Raw genomic sequence first — 13,685 nt, 5'->3', positions numbered from 1 at the left:
GAGAGACCTAATAGTGACCAAAGAACATACTGAAGAGATTAGCAGGCAATACTTGCAATCACAGGCAGGACAGACGCCTCTACCTGGAAGCAATCCAACGATGCAAAACCCCGCCATACCACCCACTCCGGTACAGATCACGTTACCTGGAACAGTGCCCCTGGCACCACCAGAAAGGTTCTCAGGCGACCCATGGAAGTATGCAGCATTCATCAATCAGTGCCGCCTTCATTTTCTTTGTAGGCCTGGAGCATTTCCAAACGACCAAGCTCGGGTAGCTTTTGTCTTATCATACCTGAGTGGTAGTGCAGCAGATTGGTCGGTGCCGTTGGTAACCCATGACGATCCTCTATTACATGACTTTGGGGGTTTCCAGAGAGAAATGGAAAAACGTTTTGCTCACCATACCCAGGAACAAGCAGTAGACAATGAACTCTTGTCCCTCCGACAGGGGAATCAGGACTTGTTAACGTACATTGCTACCTTCAACAGACTGGTTACGGAAGCTAGGTGGCCAGAAAACAAAAGAACCACGTTATTCCATCGAGGCTTACGAGGCGAATTAAAGGACGTCTTAGCCCAGGTGGTTGATCCACCCAGAGACTGTGCAGAATTCATAAATCTGGTCGCGCATCTAGACCACCGGTTGCAGGACTGAAAGGCAGACCGGTCTAAGACGGACCCTCGGACCGTGTATGTTCGACCAAGGGAAAACACACCATGTGTACCTGAAAATGCTGTAGAACCCATGCAGATTGGAGGGATACGGCCTCCATTAACAAAACAAGAGCGGGACAAAAGAAGACAACAACAGCTTTGTTTGTATTGTGGGAAACCAGGACATTTCCTGAAGGACGGTCCAGTAAAACCCCCAAGAAGAACAGTCGGGGCCACAGAGAAGGATGAAGCTAAAGATTCGGAAAACTACCAAGCTCGACAAACGTAGATGTCAGTTTGTCGAGTGAGAAGAAAGAGTTGCTGACCTCGCACTTTGCAATACCAGTGATCTTAATTAACCACCAACAGTCTTCAAGAATGCATGCCGTTGAAGCATACATTGATAGCAGAGCAGTTGGAAATTATATTGATCAAGAACTGGCAGCAGAGCTGGGGCTTCCTTTGTGTTCTAAGCCAACTATGGACAAGGTAACCACCGTGGATGGGACAGAAATCGCTTCCGGACCAGTAACCCAGTGCACAGCCAGGGTAACCTTGCTGTGCCAGGACGGACATCGTGAGTCTATTTCATTTGATCTCATCAAGGCACCTCAGTTCAGGCTAATACCAGGGATGCCATGGTTGGTTGCTCACAACACTTTGATAGACTGGCGGGCACGAAAATTAACCTTCCCCGGTGACTGCTCCCCTGCCTGCTATTACCAAGAGGAGAAACCCGACGTCTCCCCATGACTCCCGGAGTGACAGTATCAACCCTGGGAGCAACTAATACCTTGCCAAGTGAATACCATGATTTCCAGGATGTTTTCCGAAAGGACCAAGCCAATACATTGACGCCGCACAGGCCCTATGACTGTCAGATCGACCTTTTTCCCGGTGCACAAATCCCTTGCGGCAGGATCTATGTTCTCACAGGACCAGAAAACCTTCATTTGAAATCCTATTTAGACCAGTACCTTGCAAATGGATTTATCCGTCCTTCGAAGTCCTCTGCAGCCAGTCCTTTATTCTTCGTACCGAAAAAGGAAGGAGACTTGAGAACCTGTATTGACTACCGCACATTGAACCAGATCACTGTGAAGAACCGCTACCCCTTGCCACTTATCCCTGAGATGCTAGATCAAGATAACGATGCCCAGATTTATACCAAATTGGACCTTCGAGGAGCGTACCACCTGGTCCGAGTCAGATAAGGAGATGAATGCAAAACCGCCTTCCGTACTAAGTACGCTTGTTTGAATATCAAGTCATGCCCTTCGGGTTATGCAACGCTCCTGCGGCATTCCAGTATTTCATGAATGACGTCTTAAGGGAGTTAATTGATGTGTGCGCCTTAGTGTACATAGACGACATCTTAGTATACTCAGCCTCAAAACAAGATCACGTCAGGCACGTTCGTTCAGTCCTCACCAAGCTCTGTCAACATCGCTTGTTTGCAAAGCTTGAAAAATGTTTTTTTCACGTCACCGAAGTAGAATTTCTTGGTTTTATCCTTACTCCAGGAGGCATCAGAATGGACGTGCACAAGATAGATGCCATCCTGAAATGGCCTTCACTGACGTCTCTGAAAGGGGTACAAAGCATGGAGGGCTTTGCGAACTTCTACCGCCGGTTCATCCCAGACTTCTCTCAGGTTGTGCACCCAATCACAGTACTATTACGAAAAAACAATAAAAAGTTTGCTTGGACCGAAGAAGCAGAAGAAGCCTTTCAGGATCTTAAACAAAGGTTTACCTCCGCTCCAATCCTGCGACATCCTCATCCAGACCTCGCTTATGTTGTTGAAACTGATGCATCCAGTCTCGCAATGGGGGCTGTCTTTTCATAGAGAGACCCGGAAACCGGCCAGCTACATCCTGTGGCCTTCTGGTCAAAAAAGTTCTCACCTCCAGAGATTAGTTATGCCATCACGGACAAGGAACTCCTGGCTATCAAATCCACATTTAAAGCCTGGAGGCACTACCTTCTGGGGGCCAGACACACCATTACAGTCATCACAGACCACCGAAACCTGCAATATCTCAAAACAGCCAAGGCCCAGTTCTCGCGCCAATTACGGTGGGCCCTTTTCTTCACCGAATATGATTATGTAATCACAATTCGACCAGGAGTCAGAAACGGAAAGGTGGATGCCTTATCTCGCATGGGCATAGATGAAATAGTATATACAACTCCAGACCCAGTACCTATTATACCAGAAGACAAACTCTTGGGTATCACGACAGCCTTAACACAAGCAGAACTACGAAAAGAAATCCAACGGACAATGAATCCTGATGCCTACCTCGCATGGCAAACTCAAGGAGAACAATATACCATCAAGGACCATCTATCCTTTTTTAGGGATCGCCTATATGTACCCAAGAAGGAATTAGAACAGCATATTATTTCAACCTATCACGATTCACTGATCGAAGGGCATGCTGGAATCGCCAAAACCCTAGCTAAGGTGAAAGAGAACTTTTGGTGGCCTACCTGGCGTAAGGACATCATTCAATATATTCAGTCCTGCGGTGTCTGCGCACAAAATAAGTCACAGAAACAAAAACCATCTGGTCTCCTACAACCATTGGACATTCCTCCAGTTCCCTGGCACACTCTTTCCCTTGACTTCATCACTGATCTACCTCCAAGCCAAGGGTTCAAGACCATCCTTCTAGTTGTGGACTTATTCTCGAAGATGGCCCATTTTATTCCTCTCAAAGGCCTCCCAGACGCAGCCACTTTAGCAAAAGTGTTCCTAGAGGGAGTGGTTAAGCTACATGGCTTCCCTTCGGTTCTGGTCTCTGATCGAGGCAGCCAGTTTGTTTCGGCTATCTACCAGTCACCATCCCCAAACCGACAGCCAAACCGAGAGAACCAATCAGACACTCAAGCAATATTTACGGTGCATGCTACACCATGAACAAAGGAATTGGAAAGACCTACTATGGATAACCGAATATGCATATAACAATTATTTGATTTCAAGCACGGGACAAACACCCTTCTATACCCTTTATGGCAGATATCCACGCACCTCTGAACTAGACCTTCCAGCCAGCTTGGAAATGCCAGCGGTAAAGACTCTACACGCAACCATTACTCAGGCTTTCAAAAGGGCAAAGGAACACCTTATTCATGCCAAAGAAAAACAAAAGAGATTCGCCGACCAACACCGGAAAAAGGCCCCTGATTATCAAGTAGGAGACAAAGTTTGGTTAGCTGCTAAATTCGTACCCATCAAGGGAACCCGGACCTTTCATCCCAGATTCTTAGGACCCTATACCATTAAGGCAATTATCAACCCAGCAGCCTTGAAACTGGATTTACCACCTAATCTACACATCTACCCAGTATTCCATGTGTCCCTCCTAAAACGAATGCAACCCCGCACACGGATTGGGACACCACCTAAACCCATGCTTGTTGACTGAGAACCAGAATTCGAAGTCAAAGATATCTTGGACTCTAAATACTCTATGACCAAGCTATATTATCTCGTCGATTGGAAAGGATTTGGACCACAAGATAGATCCTGGGAGCCCAGTGAGAACATCCACGCACCACGTCTAATCAGTACATTTCATTGGAACTTCCCAACCAAACCTGGGCCAGACAGAAGGAACACCATGGGAGGGGCCTTAGGGGGGAGTGCTGTCACGACCCTCGCCCAAAACCCCCTCTGGCAAACCCATTGGCCAGGTGGAGTCAGGACTCGGGCCTCTAGAGCCTGGCATCCTCTTCAAAAGCCCTCATGGTGCCAGGCTCATACACCATGAAAAACAATGTGCTTGGGAACTACTTTATTGTATTGTCAGCCAATATGGAGGCATCCACATAGCTTGGTTCTTAAGAACCAAGCTATGCGGTCTAGTGTTTTGGGTGTGGTAGCCTAGGGACTATTTTACCTGGACTATTTTGTTGGGGCTATTTAAACCACACCCGAACAAGACAACACGCTTTGCGTTACTTTGCAGCTTGCAACGTAACGCTCACCGTGTCCAGCTATTCCCTCGAACCTCGGAGAACCAGATCCTGCCAGGAGACAAAAGGAACATCATTAGCAGCAGCATCTTACCTGCAGTCTTCATCTTTAAACACTCCCAGCTACTGAGAACAGCTTCCTCGAATCTGCACGCCTCCCGGATAGAACGACCTGAAAGAGGAAGATAGAGGCAACATTAAAGAAAGCAGTAGAGACATTTACAAATTACGAACTGGTCAAAAGGCTTTCCTGGCTGGTCGCCTCTCGGCTGGCACCACTCCGGACATTCCACTCGCGCTGAAGAGCACCAAAACCTACAAGGAAGGAAAACACAGGTTAGCAAAGGCAAGACTTTGCAGCGATGCGCATAGTGCTTACTTACCGCATCATAGCGCTCTTAATGCGCCATCATTTACCAGCGGGGCTCAAGCAAGCCAGTTCGCCACGCTGAAGCTCTGCATACCTAAGGGAGAAAAAAGAGACATTTTAAACAAAGAAAGGCATGCAGGATAGCAACAAAACTAAACAACAGCAATAAAAGCTGATTCATTATAAGATAACACATAGGACACACTACTCCCCAGCCAAACTCAAGAAAATATATCCCACCTTGCCCGGCAACTGCCCTAGATGCAACAGCGAGAACGCGGACATATTTCATATGCTTTGGGATTGTATTAAATTGAAACAATATTGGGCAGATGTATGTGGAGCACTGGACATGATGGCAGATCAGCCAATGGAATGGTCCCCGAAAATATGTATGTTGGGGGCGGTGGGAAAGATGAACCCGACATGGCGTAAACTGCTAAATGTAAGCCTACTAATCGCCAAAAGGGCCATACTGATGAGGTGGAATAATACAAGCCCCCCGACCAGAGAAGACTGGAATAAGGACATGATGTGGGCCAATGATAATGAGGAATTGTACATTGACTTTGTGTTACCCCCCTCCAAACCTAGAAACCTATGGTCGAGATATAAACAATACCTAACAGAGTTAAACGACCTTGAAACCCCAATCTCTGAAGAAATCCCGCCAGCCTTGGTTGTGTAAAAAGCAGAATGTATGGTATAATGATATGTTCATAACCTGTGTGCAAATATATAAATAAAGTTGTTAAAAAAAAAAGAACAGCAATAAGACCTACTTGAACAATATCAAACGGGCCGGCATCAGTGAAGTAACTGGACCGCACTCGCCCATGAAAGACAACGCGCCCCTGCAAAGAAGGCAGGACGGAGAGTACACCTAATTCTACCACAAGGTGAGGAGAGGGCGCCAGAGGGCATGAAATCATACGGGGGTGGAGGTAGGATACTTACCCCAGTCGGTCAGTCTTGAACACAGTCCTCCTGTATTTTCAGGCAGAACCTTCCCCGCAGGCCACGCGTAACATCTGTATAACAAAGGACCTTATAGCTTGAGAAACCAATGAAACACTGCGTAACTGATTGTTCTTAAATGACATGTTTGAAGAAGTAGGCATAAGCTGTCCACCTGATAACGGATAGCCAATAACAATCCTAGCCCCTATATGATTGTATATCTAGATGTTTCCCTTAATCAATCCCGAACCTCGATAGGTTTTTCACTATTGCCACGTAGGATGACATCAGTATGACGCACAAAAAAAGTATATAATTGTATTTTTTGCGGATATCAGGGAGAATGAGCGTACGTCTGTTGATGTTCGTTCTAAACTCCCTGTTTTAGATAATTGGTAATAAAACAGCAACTTGCTATCTTCCTGAGTTTGTCCGGTTATTTGGACTCAGAATTATTCTGGTGTAATACCATCCAGTAACAGATGCCCGTAACCAAGGGCAAAAACTCAAAAACATCGTAGCTCTTCTCTGATATCTGATTCCTAACATTACAGGTGCCTTTAATGACCCCCCTCCTCCAAAGGCAGGTTACATGAATATCTGAACCCCATAATGACAGGAGCCTGTACACCTACCCTTTACATGAAAACACATACATGAATGTTACATGGAAATCGAAGCCTTAGCATCACAGGAGCCCATATAAAGAGTACCACACTAATCTCAAAAACCACCAGGCAACCCCCGCTCGCGCTCTTGGTGTAGCTACATGGTTGATAGCAGCCATTCTATGAAACGCTTGTACAAAGTCCTTTATAGGGTAGAAAGATGTGCTTCCTGTCCCTCACAAAGAAGTCTCTGTTTTAACGATACATGGGGGGAGTGGGTACTCAATTTGGAAACATCATGTTTATTTTTACTTCTACCTTCACAATTTCGATTTTGTAACTGAAAAGCATTTTTCGGTTTAAAAGGAGTTTTGCTCATTTGCATTTAAAGTTACATTTATTTGCCCCCCTCCCAACTATTTTTACCATGATTCTGTTTTTGTTTTGCTAGCATGTTATAATGCATTTCATTAGGTATTGCTTTATTACATCGTTTCACTTTAATGTTCTATTGTTTTGTACAAGGCTGTCAAACAGCCACAAGGTAACATGTAGCACTCCACAACCACCCAAATAAATAATACATGTTAGCAGCACTCAGCTCATAAAAAGGTTGTTGGTGGTTCACAACCACCGCTGAAGCGTCTTGTATTTCCTTTAGTCATTGCAGTTTCTCTCCTACAAGATGTGGGTAGTAGTAGAGGTTGTCTTCAAGGTTTAGCTAGGGCCAATGGGGGTTGTTCCCCACAGTCTCTTTAGGTGGGTTTAAGGGGGCTCTGCTACCTCCCTCCACTAGGGTCCTAACTTCCCTCTTAGCCCCCTCTCTGGCTCTTGTCCTGCTCCTCCTTGATGCCACACCACATGCTTGTTCCTCCCTCATTGAGCTTTACACCTTCAGATTGGGGTCTCACCCCTATGCCCTCATTTCCCAATCATGTAGAGTCCTGATCTTGCAAGCTAAGGCCTGGATATCCCCCTGATGTACTCTTCCAACCACCTCCTGACATTCCTCACCAATGTCCTTTTGCTCTGTTGAACCAACCTCCTGTGAATTACGCCATAGGGAAACAAATGTAGCGTTCATGTTTTAGGCAGACATGCACTGTTATTGCTATAGGAAAGTATTTTGCTGGCCTCTCATGTTCGAGCAATTTCGGCTCATGTGCTGGAGGACAATTAAACACACCCAGGCATTGAAGGAGGGCCTCAGTGATTGACCTCCCCTGACCCAAAGACAGACAGGATCACTAAGCCATTTCAAACAAAAGGGTGCCAGACTGTGTCTGAAAGCTCCCTTAAGGGAACATTTACTTTGTCTTAGCTAGCCTTCTATGCGTTATTCTGCAACCGTACCTCTAAGTTAATTCTTTGATGGTGAAATAGTAAATTACAAAACAAAAGGGTTGTGGCTGGAAGGTTTTGAATTCATCTTAAACTTCTGGCAATTGCATATCAGGCTTGGTCCCATCCCCAAAGGTGCAGTTCTGACCAAAGTCCTTCTGCACAAGATCAAAAGCAACCTCAGACATATTTTGGCCTCATTGCGCATCATCAGTAAGGTGTAGCTCGGGTATTTAGGCCCAGCAGGCCTGCGACCCACATCTGGGTATACCCGTCCCACTCAGGGTGACAAAGCAAAACAAAAGGGGTGATGACTGGGAAGTTTAGATTTAATCTTACACCTCTGGCAATTGCTCTGGGCAACCCTACAGACCATTGTTCTTCAGCCTGCCAAGCCATTACAGAAAGGGGCAAGGCCATATGCAAATGGTGCTTAGTACTACCCCCTCCACCTCTCAAAAGGAGCAGTCTAGCCCAAGCTGCTTGGTCACATCTCTTCTGCACGAGACCACACGCAACATAAGACATGGTTTGGCCTCATTGGGCATCATCAGTGAGGTGTAGCTTGTGCCACCATTTCACCCCTGTGCCACCCAAGCCCCCAGTATGGGCCCAGGCGTTTATGGCACACTGGGCGACGGTCTCCACTCCCTTTTCCTCTTTCCTTTTATGTACACTGCATTCACCTTGCACACCATCTATTCTGGGCTGTCACTTCTGACAGCTGGTAACACCTAACAATAAATCAAGCCTCTATACTTCAAAGGTACACCAGCGCACAGTGCAAGTTCATCATGCAGCCATTCACTGACTAGGCCCTATTGAGAGTCGGGCACTGCTCCTGTATGAGCCCATATCTTGATCGGCTGTATACCCTGATCTTTCTACACTGATGCCACATGCATTCAAACTATCACAAACTACACATCTTCCTTCCATCCCGTTAGATAGTACACATCTCTCATGTTTACCTAAATGTGTCTCTCTCTTTCATCCTTCCTCTCCCACTATTCGCTTTTCCACTCCACTGAAGACCCCTGGTGGGGCACAAGATGCCACACTTTGGCACCAGGGTCCCTCTAAATATGTACCTGTAAGCACTCTGGTGGAGAGATAAGCTCTTTCTACCCTGACCTAAACATGCATTTGACAAGAGAAACCTGGGGTCAAATAGTGAACATGGACCAGCACAGAAAGAGTCTGATTAATGAATTAATCATTCAACAAAAGGTTGATTTGGGATCTTTTAAAAACTTGTTCAAAAAAGAAACTGGATGTCCTCAACAAAATGAAAGTTGTCAGGGTGATATCTCCTCCTTCTAGGTTTCTCTCTAAGTTATTCTTGTGGTACATATTCCCCAACAACAGTTGTTTTACAAAGTCGTTCCCTTATATCGACACCCTGGATCCCATTTCCTTCTCATGGTTTGAGAGAAGAGTATGACAACTCACAGTTTCCAGTAGATGTCTGCCCATTCCCTTTTTAGTCCCGCCTCTTCGTGGTTATGGTTGTTTGCTCCTAAGTGTTCTTCTTTCAGTTAAGTGATGAATGGATTTTCCTCCTGGTTTCTTGCGAAGTCAGTCGATTGTCATCAAGCAAGGAATAAAGCTCCACCCTGCCAGCTCTTGAAGTCCCTGTTAAAAGGTAAGCAAGCTTAGTTGAAGAGAGGGTAGCCAACTATACAGAGAGCGTGGTCAACTACACTACCCCTTCCTCCTGTTGTATGAGGCCTAGTTCTGATTCCCACCACTCTGTTCACATTTCCTTCCTCAATGACTCTCCATGTGCTTGGTCCTCTTCAGGTCCATGCCTCACAGACGTATGGTACAAATAAACATGTACAACATTGTCATTCCACAGCCCCTTCTCTCTTTCTTTGGGGGTCTTTACTAACCGCCTTCTCAAGATTCCCCTCCTTACTGTATTTGCCAACGTCCTTCTCTAAGTTCTTGTCAATGTCTTTGTCACCTTCCTCCTCAAAGTAGTCCTCGCTGTCTTTGCTCGTCTCCTATCTCCATAACACTTTGTTTTTTCTTTTCTCAAATTACACTTAGTTAGACAACTATATTGCCAACCCTTTGTGATGAATCCAGTGGAGTCATCACTGATTTCCCGGTGGTGACCCTCTGCATGTGGCCAGAGGACGGTAGCTGCTACCTGATCCTGACCCTGGGGGGGCTATATGATGGAGGATAAAATTGGTGAGGAAAGTCTCCAGGAAGATGTTGTGGCTCCATGGGACGAGACATGGTATCCCCCATTTTTCCTTGGAAATGACATCCCCATGTCTGAAACTCTTATTGTCTATTGTCATGTATCCCCTCCCTTTCCTATGGAGAGCTAGGAAACCCCCTTTTCCAGAACTACTAACCAACCACCAAACCGTGGTCTAATTTGCCAATGTGATGAAATCACCTCCTTCAATTCCACTTGCCAATCAATCAGAACTGACTTGCCATCAAAACCTTTTGAAAAGGCTTATCCGAATTTCATAAGTCAATCATTCACAATGGACTTCTATTCCCAGAATTCACAAAATACTGGGCCAAAGAAGAGCAAGGATCAAGCAAAGTGGAGCAAAAGAGACTGCAAACCTAGCGAGCGCTCTCGTGTTAGTGCTGTGGCGACTGGCGAGAGAGAGCTTCACCTCTCCATGAGAAGCAGGGAGCCAAAAAGCTAGTGTTGGTGTGGTGGAGTCAGGCTGCTCCACACCAGAGGAAGAAGGAACTGCTGAACCCAGAGCCATTGCGGGAACGCCAGGAGCTGGAGAATAACTCCTGGACATTCACATGTGCAGGGGAACAGCATTTTGCTTACTGGAGTCGAAGAGACAGCAGGCGTGTCGAGAGGAAGCTTCAGAGGACTGGTGAGCAAAGGAAAGAAGATTGTGAGAGAGAAGCAGACAGCAATCCTTACCCGACTGACCGCAATAGAAGATTCCAATACTTGCAGAAACCGGTGAATCCTCCGGAAGGCAACAGGGACACTGGAGCATATCGGCAAGCACAGCGAGTGCAAACAATTGAAAGCTACTTAATTGGGAAAAAGAAAAGAGATTAATAAATTACGTGAGGGTGTTAAGGCTTGTCTTTTATTCAGACTCAATAAGTTTGGCAGCCAAGTCAATAACTCAAAGTCCTTTCTAAATAATTTCCTTCTTGAAGTTCTACTTGTTGACCAAAGTTTTCTCTGTTTCTCCTGTAGGGCACAACATAAGGACCTCTTTCCAACCTTTTCTTCTTAGTCCTCATACGCCCAGGTGCTTCCTGTAGCTCCTGACTCCACGTCTGGTCCGATCTGTGAAGAGAACAAGAATAAGCACACCTTATCATACTTTCAGGCTCCTTATATAGGCAGCACTTAACTGTCCAATCGGCGTCTACTTCCTGCCACAGACCATAAGAACCCTCCCAAGCCCCGTCCCCCTTTTCCGGGGAGTATGGCGTCTGATGTGTTCCTGCAGCCGGGTCTAGTGACCCCCTCCCGTTGCCCCGGTAAGTATAGAGTGAGGGGAGGTATGGTTTGTATTTCCGTGTTTCTTTAAGATCTTTGTTTTATGCTCCTTCGTGGCCGGCCATTAGAACTGTGTGCGTCCTCACTGCATTGCGATCTCCCCTCGACCGCTCCGTGGCCGGAAGCCCCGCTGCCACACAGTGTGTTCGCGGCTCGGCCGTCAGCTCGAGCCTCCCCCTCCCTCTGCCCTCTGGGGTCTGTGTCCAACACGCAACCTCCCTCCAACTGCGACCGGCAGACCGCTTCCTCATGCCGGGAGCCCTGAAACGCACCTTGGCATGCTTGCTCGCACAGCCGCGGAGCCGCCACTCGGCACTGCATCGGGTGCTCGCGGATGCAATGTTCGCCCCGCGGCGTTCCCCGTCCAAACTCCCCCTCCCTCACGGGCACGGCGGGAACTGGTCTCTCCACGGGCTGCCCCTGCCATTCCTCCAAGGAAGGTTCTGTCATGCTCCGCTGGCTATAGCAAACTGGGTCTTGGCTTGGTGGGCTCCCCATCCCTTCTCCACGCTGGCCGTGGTACGTTCTTTTTCTCTGTTTTCTTTGGGTGATGTAGCCTCGTCTCCACCATCCTTGCGTTTTTCATAGGGGAATAAGCTGTCTTCTCCACTAGCCCTGGAAGTTTCACAAGGGTATGGGTTGTTCAGGTCTTCACATACACCCCCTGAAGCATTCAGCTGATCGGGCTGATCCAAGCTCCGAGACAAGTAATCAGGTATTAACTGGAAAGCTGCTGGTTTGTGAATCGTTTCAAAGCAAAACTCTTGTAAAGTGAGGAACCACCTTAATACTCGTTGGTTGGAATCCTTGTGGGTAGCCAACCACTGTAAAGGGGCATGGTCTGTGAAGACCATGAACTTCCGCCCCACTAAATAATACCGGAGAGTCTCGATTGCCCATTTTATTGCTAGACACTCTTTTTCAATGGTTGAGTAACCAACTTCATGCGGTAGTAGCTTTCGGCTGATGAATGCCACTGGATGTAATTCATCTTCTTTGGCTTGTGAGAGTACCGCTCCTAATCCTAAGCCCGAAGCACCTGTTTGAACAAAAAAATGTTTACTAAAGTCCGGACATCTCAATACCGGTTGAGCTGATATGATTTTCTTAGGCTCCTGAAAAGCTTTGCATGCTTCTTGATCTGTCCCCAGGTTTCTCGTATAGCTGGATTTGAGGGCTTCTGTTAACGGACTGGCTACAGTGGAAAAATGAGGTATGAACTTGCGATAATAGCCTATGAAACCCAGGAATGCTCTGACCTGTTTCTTGTTAGTGGGCATCGGTAGTTTTTCAATGGCTTCTACTTTGTCCAGTTGGGGTCGAATGGCTCCATTCCCAACCAAATGTCCTAAGTACCGGGTTTGATTGCTGGCCAAGACTGTTTTCTTAGGGTTGATATGGAGTCCTGCTGTCTGTAGAGAGGATATTACTGCTGTAAGATGTTCCTCTATGTTTTACTATATACTACTATGTCGTCCAAATAGGCAGAACTATATTGATGGTGTGGGGCCAATACTTGATTCATAAGTGACTGAAAGGTCGCGGGTGCTCCATGTAACCCAAAGGGCAACACAGTGAATTGAAATAGCCCGGATGGGGTGGAAAAATCGTTTTTTATCTGATCTTCGGAACGAATTGGGATTTGCCAATATCCCTTAGTCAGGTCGATGGTACTGATATAAGTGGCTGAACCCAGTTGTTCTATGAGTTCGTCAATTCTGGGCATAGGATAAGCTTGGTACGTTGAAATGGCATTTAATTGTCTATAGTCCATGCAAAACCGGGTACTGCAGTCTGGCTTCGGCAATAAAACTATAGGAGAGGACCAGTGGCTACTGGAGGGTTCAATCACGCCTAATTTCAGCATTTCTTCAACTTCCGCTTGTACAGCCAACCGGAAGCCGATAAGGCCGTATTCTCACCGTTTTTCCTGCTTCCATTTCTATTTTGTGTTCGGTGAGGTGAGTCTTCCCTGGAAGATGGGAGAACACGTTTTGTACAGGTTGGAGTTGTTCCTTCATTTCTTGTTTTTCTTTGGAAGTAAGTTGTTTTCCCCACTGAATGGCCGCAAAGGCTGCATCCACTTTTTCACAAGTGGTTATTCGAATGTTAGTGGTCTCGCGGTCTGACGTTTTCCACTCTTTTAGCAGATTTATATGGTAATTCTGGAATCTGGTTTTTTGATCAGGTTGTTCTACCAGGTAATTTACTGGTCCCAATATCCTTGTTACTTTGTATGCCCCCCTCC

Source organism: Ambystoma mexicanum, chromosome 5p (genome assembly GCF_040938575.1).
Source record: "Ambystoma mexicanum isolate Mex_15411 chromosome 5p, UKY_AmexF1_1, whole genome shotgun sequence".
NCBI lineage: Eukaryota > Metazoa > Chordata > Amphibia > Caudata > Ambystomatidae > Ambystoma > Ambystoma mexicanum.
This window is presented reverse-complemented; position numbering follows the sequence as displayed.